The following is a 7,449-nucleotide window of genomic DNA, read 5'->3' as shown; positions in this document are numbered from 1 at the left end:
CAGACAGCCTCGATTCGTCCTTGGAGCACCGGTCACCAGAATTTCAGAGCATAGCCATCCTGGTTGGCTGTGGGCAACCCCACTTTAGTACTTCTTGCTGTGGGCACCCTCACCTGATTTAGACCTCCATGTATTAAGCCATTCTGAACCTCTACGGGGGTGGGGAGAAAACAACTCAAATATAAAACACAGGGCAGGGGTAAGACTGGAGGCTCTTACTCCTGTGTCCTTAGAATCAGACTAAGAGAAATGTACCGTTCCTCACTGACATCCAAGTAGAAATCCAGATGTTCACCTTAACTCTCCGTATAGGCGAGGAAAGAAGAACACACCGAGGGACCGAGGCATTCTCTACATACGCACTCATAATTTTGGCAGCCAGAGATGGGACAGACGAGTGCCTGTGGGGACATTGGGCTTCTGGTCTGCTGAAGGGTCTATATCCCTGCCATGCTCCTATTTAGATGCTTTTCCAGATGGGGAGGTGCTAAGAGAAAGCCTGTTTCTCGTTCGACATTACAAAAGGATGTGGTGAATTTTTTTGAGAGGTCTTCCTCATTGCCACCCCAGTGGAGGTCCCAACATGTTTGACTTCTAGTGATTTAGAGGGGAGAGAAGACAATGGGTCACATGGGTGGGAAATGTTGGGGCATACAAAGGTACCTGGTAATGAGTTATTTAAATGGGGTGCAAAAGCAAGAGTTGCCTTTCTTGCTGGTGAGTGGCTGCCAACAAGATCTTTCCCATCTAAATAATGCCTTCTTCAAGTGGCACCAAAAACTCTGCTGGAGTGAGGCTGGTCGGGTATTTCTGATAATGACTCAGGACACTAGCTCAAGATTTGGACAGTTTTTGTCTATTAATATTTTCTGCAATTGCCTAGAATCTTCCCAAAGTGCTAGTCATTCCCATGGAGATAGATTCCCCAGTTGAGAAGTTTGAAAGCAGGGCTCGGTGTGCAAGTATGGACTAGCAGAAACCACAGTGCATCTTCCAGTTTCTAAGCAATGGGGTGCCTGGATGCTGGTGAATGACAAGGCTCAGAAAACTAGGCGTATTTTTCCAAGTAAGGTTTTATTAGAACCGGGGTCTGCCTGGATGGTGGTATATTGTGCTTGACTATTTCCACAGTGCAGTTCCAGGCCCCAGAAACCATGTCAGACTGTAGAGATCACTAGAATACCTATAGTACTCTCTGTCTCTTCGTGGGAAAATGTGCTGCCCTGTGACTTTACACTAGGTGCAAGAAGACAGACAGATGATATATGAGATGCAGAGCCTACATATCAAGTCAGTTTTCATCAATTGCATCAGAATCTGCTCTGAAAAAGATCAAGACAATAATCACAGCAGGAGCAGCCCTCAGCATACTGTTCAGCCACTTTGAAGCCAGGGCTTACCCTTGTGGGGCAGGTAAGATGGTTGCGATTCCACTCTTGCTGAGAAGGCAAATTTCCAGTGCCATCTGTAAAGCAGTTTCCTGGGTGATGGGGAGAAGGAACTGATTCTACTTACTCAGTCAGTGAGCCTTAGTTTCCAGGATCTTCCTGAATCCCCTGAAGCCATTTCTGATTCTCACAAGGCACAAGTGATCCTTCTCTAACTCAAGGGCCTTTCTGTAGAGCCTTGGCAAAGGAAGGATTCTTGTCACCTTTGTTTGCAGCTGCCTGGAGGTTCTAGAATTCCGAAGTTCTCAACAGTCTTGTTCGATGTCTCCCTGCCTCTCTTTTTATTCTTCCCAGTCAACAGCCTGATCCACGAGACAGCTCAGCCAGGACCTCCCATGCAACTGAGGTTACCTTTCTAAAATGGTAGTCTTCAAACTTCATTCCAAGTAAGCAAGAACCCAGAATTCCAATTGCAGGTTCCTACATGTCCATGTTTTATCAAGCATCAACATTATATAAGTTAAAAATTTAAAGATAGAGGTAAAATTAACATTAAAAACTTTAAGAGCATAAATTTATTTGCTTTAAGTCAACTGCTGTTAATAAAATAATTTTAGAAAAACAGGAGGCTTCAAGAATTCAAGTAGACCTTAACAGCACCCAGAGGACAGGAATACAATGTTAAAGTGCAAAAAGTCCCCCAGTAAGATGATTAGCATTCTTTCATTATTATTGAAAATGCTGACATGACACAAAAGGTCTGGCCACAAGCCCATTTGTCCTCAGGCTTCAATGAGACAATACATCAAAATTTTAATTGAGATATGCAGGTCTAGTTAGAAGGCTATTGCTGATAGTGCTTAACTAATCACTATATTTTCTTAAATTTCTTCTGCCAATAATACAAATGTTTGGCCAAATTTTTATTTAAGTCTGCATGGTACAATATCATTAAAAGCTAGACTAACATGCGCAGTTAGTCTCTGTGCACACTGGAGCTGTCTCTTTCTTCTAACATGAACATACTATAACTAACAGCCTCATACATAAGTCATTTTTTACTTTTCTAAGAATGTCTGTAGGACCAGTTCCTGGGAAGGGGATTTCAGGCTTTTTTGACCTTGTAATGTCAGATTGTCTTCTGTATAGATTCACGTTAGAAGGTGGGGTTTCTGCCCCACTTCCTGCCTCACATAGTATATCATCAAATGTGGCCGTGTTGCCAGTATGAGATAAAATATGGTTCTCAGTGGAGTTTCAGCTTCTGTTTCTCTAGTTTCAAATAGTTTGAGCATCTTTCGTTATGTAGACTCTGTGGATGCCGTGAAAAGTGTGGAGACTCATTCTTCAAAGGCCTTTCAGCAGCTTCAGCCCAGATTTTACTATTCAGCAAGACCACAGGAACAGCTGAAGAATCTTTTCTATTTTCTTTCTAAAGTACCTGCTTAACATTTTTGCAAGCTACAGAAAAGATGTACAAAAACCACTCGTCTTCATATTTTGTAACGGTCACTTTCTTATTGCTGTTTTAATATACAGTGAGCATATACATTTATATCTAATAAAATGGGTGGGAGATTTATGTGCTAATGACAAACCAAAGAAAATCTAAATGGAGAAAAAAGACACACCAGGCTCACAGGCTTATATTAAGATTTGACTTTTGAGCCAGGTGGTGGTGGTGCATGCCTTCAATCCCAGTACTTGGGAGGCAAAAGCAGACAGATCTCTATGATTTCAAGGCCAGCCTAGTCTACAACGTGAGTTCCAGGACAGCTAGGGCTGTTATATAGAAAACTATCTCAAAAAAGAAAGAAAGAAAGAAAGAAAGAAAGAGAAAGAAGGAAAAAAGAAAGAAGGAAGGAAGGAAGGAAAGAAAGAAAGAAAGAAAGAAGAAAGAAGAAAGAAAGAAAGTTAGTTTGGCTTCCATATTTAGTAGTCTCTAGTTAAAATCCCAGAAAGTCGCTTTGGAAGTACCAGTCAGGTTATTCTAAAATATTTTTGAAAGTGAAGAAGAGTGGGACAGTTAAAGCATCCTGAAAAGATGGTGAATGGGAGGCCCACAGTGACCAACTTTAAAATAACACAAAACTGCCTCAATCAAGGTGGGGTGACTGATGAGATCAACTTGTGGGTCAATGGGACAGGATGAGAGCCCATCAGAAGACAGCCAGCTGAATGGTGGAGATATAGGTATCATTAGATGAGACAATGTTCCTTTTGACAAATGGCTGGAACAGTGATGAACAACAGAAGAAACAGAAGAAGGCACTGAAGGAGATGTGCCTGACACTCTATACAAGGCATAACTTGTGGCTGGTCAATGACCTACTTGTGACAATCAAAATTGTACAGCTTCTGTATGTTAACACCAAGAACCTCTAAACATTGTGCTAAATTTTTATTTTGTGCTAAAATTTCATTACCAGACTCATTTAATGAAACAATTAAAAATTATAAACTGGACTTGACCAAATCAAAACTGGCTGCCCTTCCAGAGGTCCTGAGTTCAATTCCCAGCAACCACATGGTGGCTCACAACCATCTGTACTGAGGTCTGGCGCCCTTCTCTGGCATGCGGGCATACATCAAGGCGTATGTTGTATACATAATAAATAAATCTTTAAAAAAAAAAAGAAAAATGCTGTTAAGAAAATGAAAAATAACTAGCCTAGTTTGTAAAAATATTTACATATCACATATCAGGTAAAAAGCCCTGTGTCCAGATTATATACTTATCTTAAATTTCAACAATGAGCAAACAGCCCAATAAAATATGATCAACAGTGACCAATGGGGCATCTCTATCACACCTCTGCAAGGCTCAGTGGCCATCATGAAAGAGGAGGCAGAGAGGCCTGGAGTGAAACTGGCTTCTGAACATTAGGGTACCTCCACCCTCCTGAACTCACAGCTTTCTTCCCAGAACCTGGGCAAAATCAAGGCACCAGCATTTCATCATGCAGTGGGAAGGTGATGTAGGTGAGTCTTCTTTCTATGTGTTGCTTTCATTGGTTAATTAATAAAGAAACTGCTTGGCCTGATAGGGCAGAACATAGGTGGGTGGAGTAGACAGAACAGAATGCTGGGAAGAAGGGAAATGAGTTAGATACCTTGAAGCTCTGGCCCAAGATGAACATAGGTTAGAATCTTCCCGGTAAGCCACCACCTCGTGGTGCTACACACATTAATAGAAATGGGTTAAAGTAATATATGAGAGTTAGCCGAGAAGAGGCTAGATATAATGGGCCAGGCAGTGTTTAAATGAATACAGTTTCCGTGTTATTATTTCGAGGCATAAGCTAGCCAGGCAGCTGGGAGCCAAGCAGGACAAAAAGCAGGATTGCTCACCTCATCACTGCAGGGAGGAACTCTTGAGACTCCTCCCCTAACTGAGGAGCCACTGACAGTTGGCAGTTGCTGGGGAAGTCAGTTTTCCATAAGGGTTTGGCCCCTGGTAGGTTGACCAGTAGATGACTCCACACCCTTGAGTTCACAGTCTGCACGAATTAGATTTTGTGGGTTGTTATTACTCTTTAAAAAAAAAAAAAAGGACACAATGTTGGGAGGGGATGGCAAGGCAGGGATGGGCCTAGCAGGAGTTAGGGAGGATGAGAGAGTGATGAATATGATCAAAATGTATTTAATATATATGCATGCATGTAAAATTTCTAAAGAATAATTAAAATGTACTTACATTTTCCTTTGAAAGAACTGAGCAAAACCATCTGTAATAGGTGCATCAAAGAAGGATATGCAGGTAGCAAAGCAGTTGAGTAGATGTCTCCCATCATCCATTGCTAAGTTATTTCTAAGACCATAATAATTTATTGCTTCAATGCAAACTGAAATTGATGACAACAAACTTGTTGCACCCAATAAAGCCAAGAAGAAGAAAGAATATTTATTCCTTTCTTGCAGAATGCAGTGTGGCTTACACATTTGGAAAGTGGCTGGATAAAGTTTCTTGCATCATTAACACAGGCTTATGGTAGAAACCAAACTGCTCCAAGAAACTTACTCAAGTGAATAAAAAAATGTGTTTACACAAAATTAAACAATGCTTGTAGGATAGCTTTATCAATAACCATCAAGAACTGGAGGCAGCACAGATGTCCTTCAGCATGGAAATGTAGACGTGAGCTTTTGTACATCTTACAGTCGTGGACAGCAGTACTGCTAGTAGATTTATCTTCACAACCACACAGATGGTGCAGATGCCTTTTGTTAAGTGAAAGCAGTCTAGTCCAAAGACCACATATCAAATGACGTCAGTTACATGGTGTTATGAAAAGGCAAAAGCATGGGTGTAGTAGCCAGGTAGTTGTGGTGAGTGATCAGGGGAGGGTTTGATGACAGAGGGTCTCGTCAAGAAGGCACTGGCAATATTCTCTGTAGTAGTAGCATGATGGATACCTGACTTCATGAGTGAGTCAAAGCTCATAGAACCACACAGCCCTAAGAGTGAACTTCTGTGTGTGAGTAAAGAAAACTCAGTCAGAATGTGGGGCTTCCTGAGATGGGCTTCAAGTGTAGCAAGAAGAAAGACTTGCTTGCCACAAATGCATGATGGACCTCCCCAAGGGACATGAAGGAAAGGCCACTAATAGAACTGGAAAACAATGTTTCTTCCTGACTACTTAAGCCTAAAGACAAAAGATCTGTACAGAAATACTGCACTTTGGTTGTTACCTTGTTTCTTAGATAGAAGAAGGGTTATCAAGTCTATAAAAACTGTTCTAAGGACCATGAAGGGCTCAGTTAGGGTTATCAATTCTATAAAAGTCTATCAAGGGCTATCAAATCTCTACAACTGCTCTAAGGATTATGGAGGGCTCAGTTAGAAAAGTGCTTCTTACAAAGTACAAGGACCTGAGTGTGGATGCCCGGCACCCATGTGGAAAGCTGGGCACTGTGGCATGTACCTGTAATCCTATCCTTAAGGAGATGGTTTCAGAATAATCTGGAGCTCGTTAGGCAGCTCAGTGGGTTCCAGGTTAAGTGAAAGTCTCAAAACATTGGAAAGCAGCTGAGAAGAAGCCTGCTGACCTCTGTCCTCCTCATGCATGCTTACAAACACACACATTCAGTGACACACACATGCACATGCACACTTGCGAAACTATGTGTATACACTAGAGATAAACAAGTTTATCAATAGATTGTAGCTAATCAGATTTCACTCTGTCAGGGGAACTACAAAGAAACAAAAGAATAAATCCTGTGATGGTGGATGAGGATAAATGATATCATAATTTACCTGGGTACCATCTATCCTCTATGTGCACCTCTCTGTGTACCTGTCATCCGCCTGTGCACCACGGATCCTTTATCCATCATATATCATCTGCCTGTATGCTATCTATCCCTTATCCATCACCTATCCTCATCTACCTGTGCACCATCTATCCTCTATCCCTCATCTGTCCTCTGTCACCTATCCTCTCTTCTCAGGAGCAAACATAGGTATGTTAGTCCACATACACTTATTTCTTATCTCTGTTTCTTAGAGAACCTAGACAGTGGCACTCCAGTGGCAATGCATGCACACATTGCCCAGAACCAGCATCTAGTCTTATTCCCACCCCAAGAAGCCACAACTCTTTGGAAAATTGGCTGGTTTTAGACCAAGGGCAAGAAAAATAAGCAAGATGAGCCTGAATCATCTTGTTAGTGTAAGAAAATAAGGAAATATTTAAAAAGAGAAAAACAGAGGGTGTGGAGTGGTTGAACATATCAAAGGGACAGTAAAGCCAAGCTAAATGAAGTCCTCATGGCCAGAACTGACACAATTGAGCAGCAAAATAAACAGTAATGCCATGACATTATAATAACCAAGAAAAAAATCCGTACTGCGGAGTGCGTATGAGTGAAGGACACAGAACATGTTCTAGGGAGAAGGCATACATGCTACTTTATAGAAAATTCCAAATGATCTTCAAGGATTATTGTTAAGCTCCAGGAAATAGAGTTTAATTCTCCTCCCTTCCGGTAGGGTCTGGGCTTAATCCCTGTTCCCAACAGACCTGGGAAAGCAGCAATGCTAATATCATGGAAGAAG

Source organism: Microtus oregoni, unplaced genomic scaffold, assembly GCF_018167655.1.
Source record: "Microtus oregoni isolate MIOR12 unplaced genomic scaffold, Mior012 000070F_ref0000104, whole genome shotgun sequence".
NCBI classification, from domain to species: Eukaryota; Metazoa; Chordata; class Mammalia; order Rodentia; family Cricetidae; genus Microtus; species Microtus oregoni.
The sequence above is the reverse complement of the archived record's forward strand: the minus strand, read 5'-3'. Positions refer to the sequence as shown.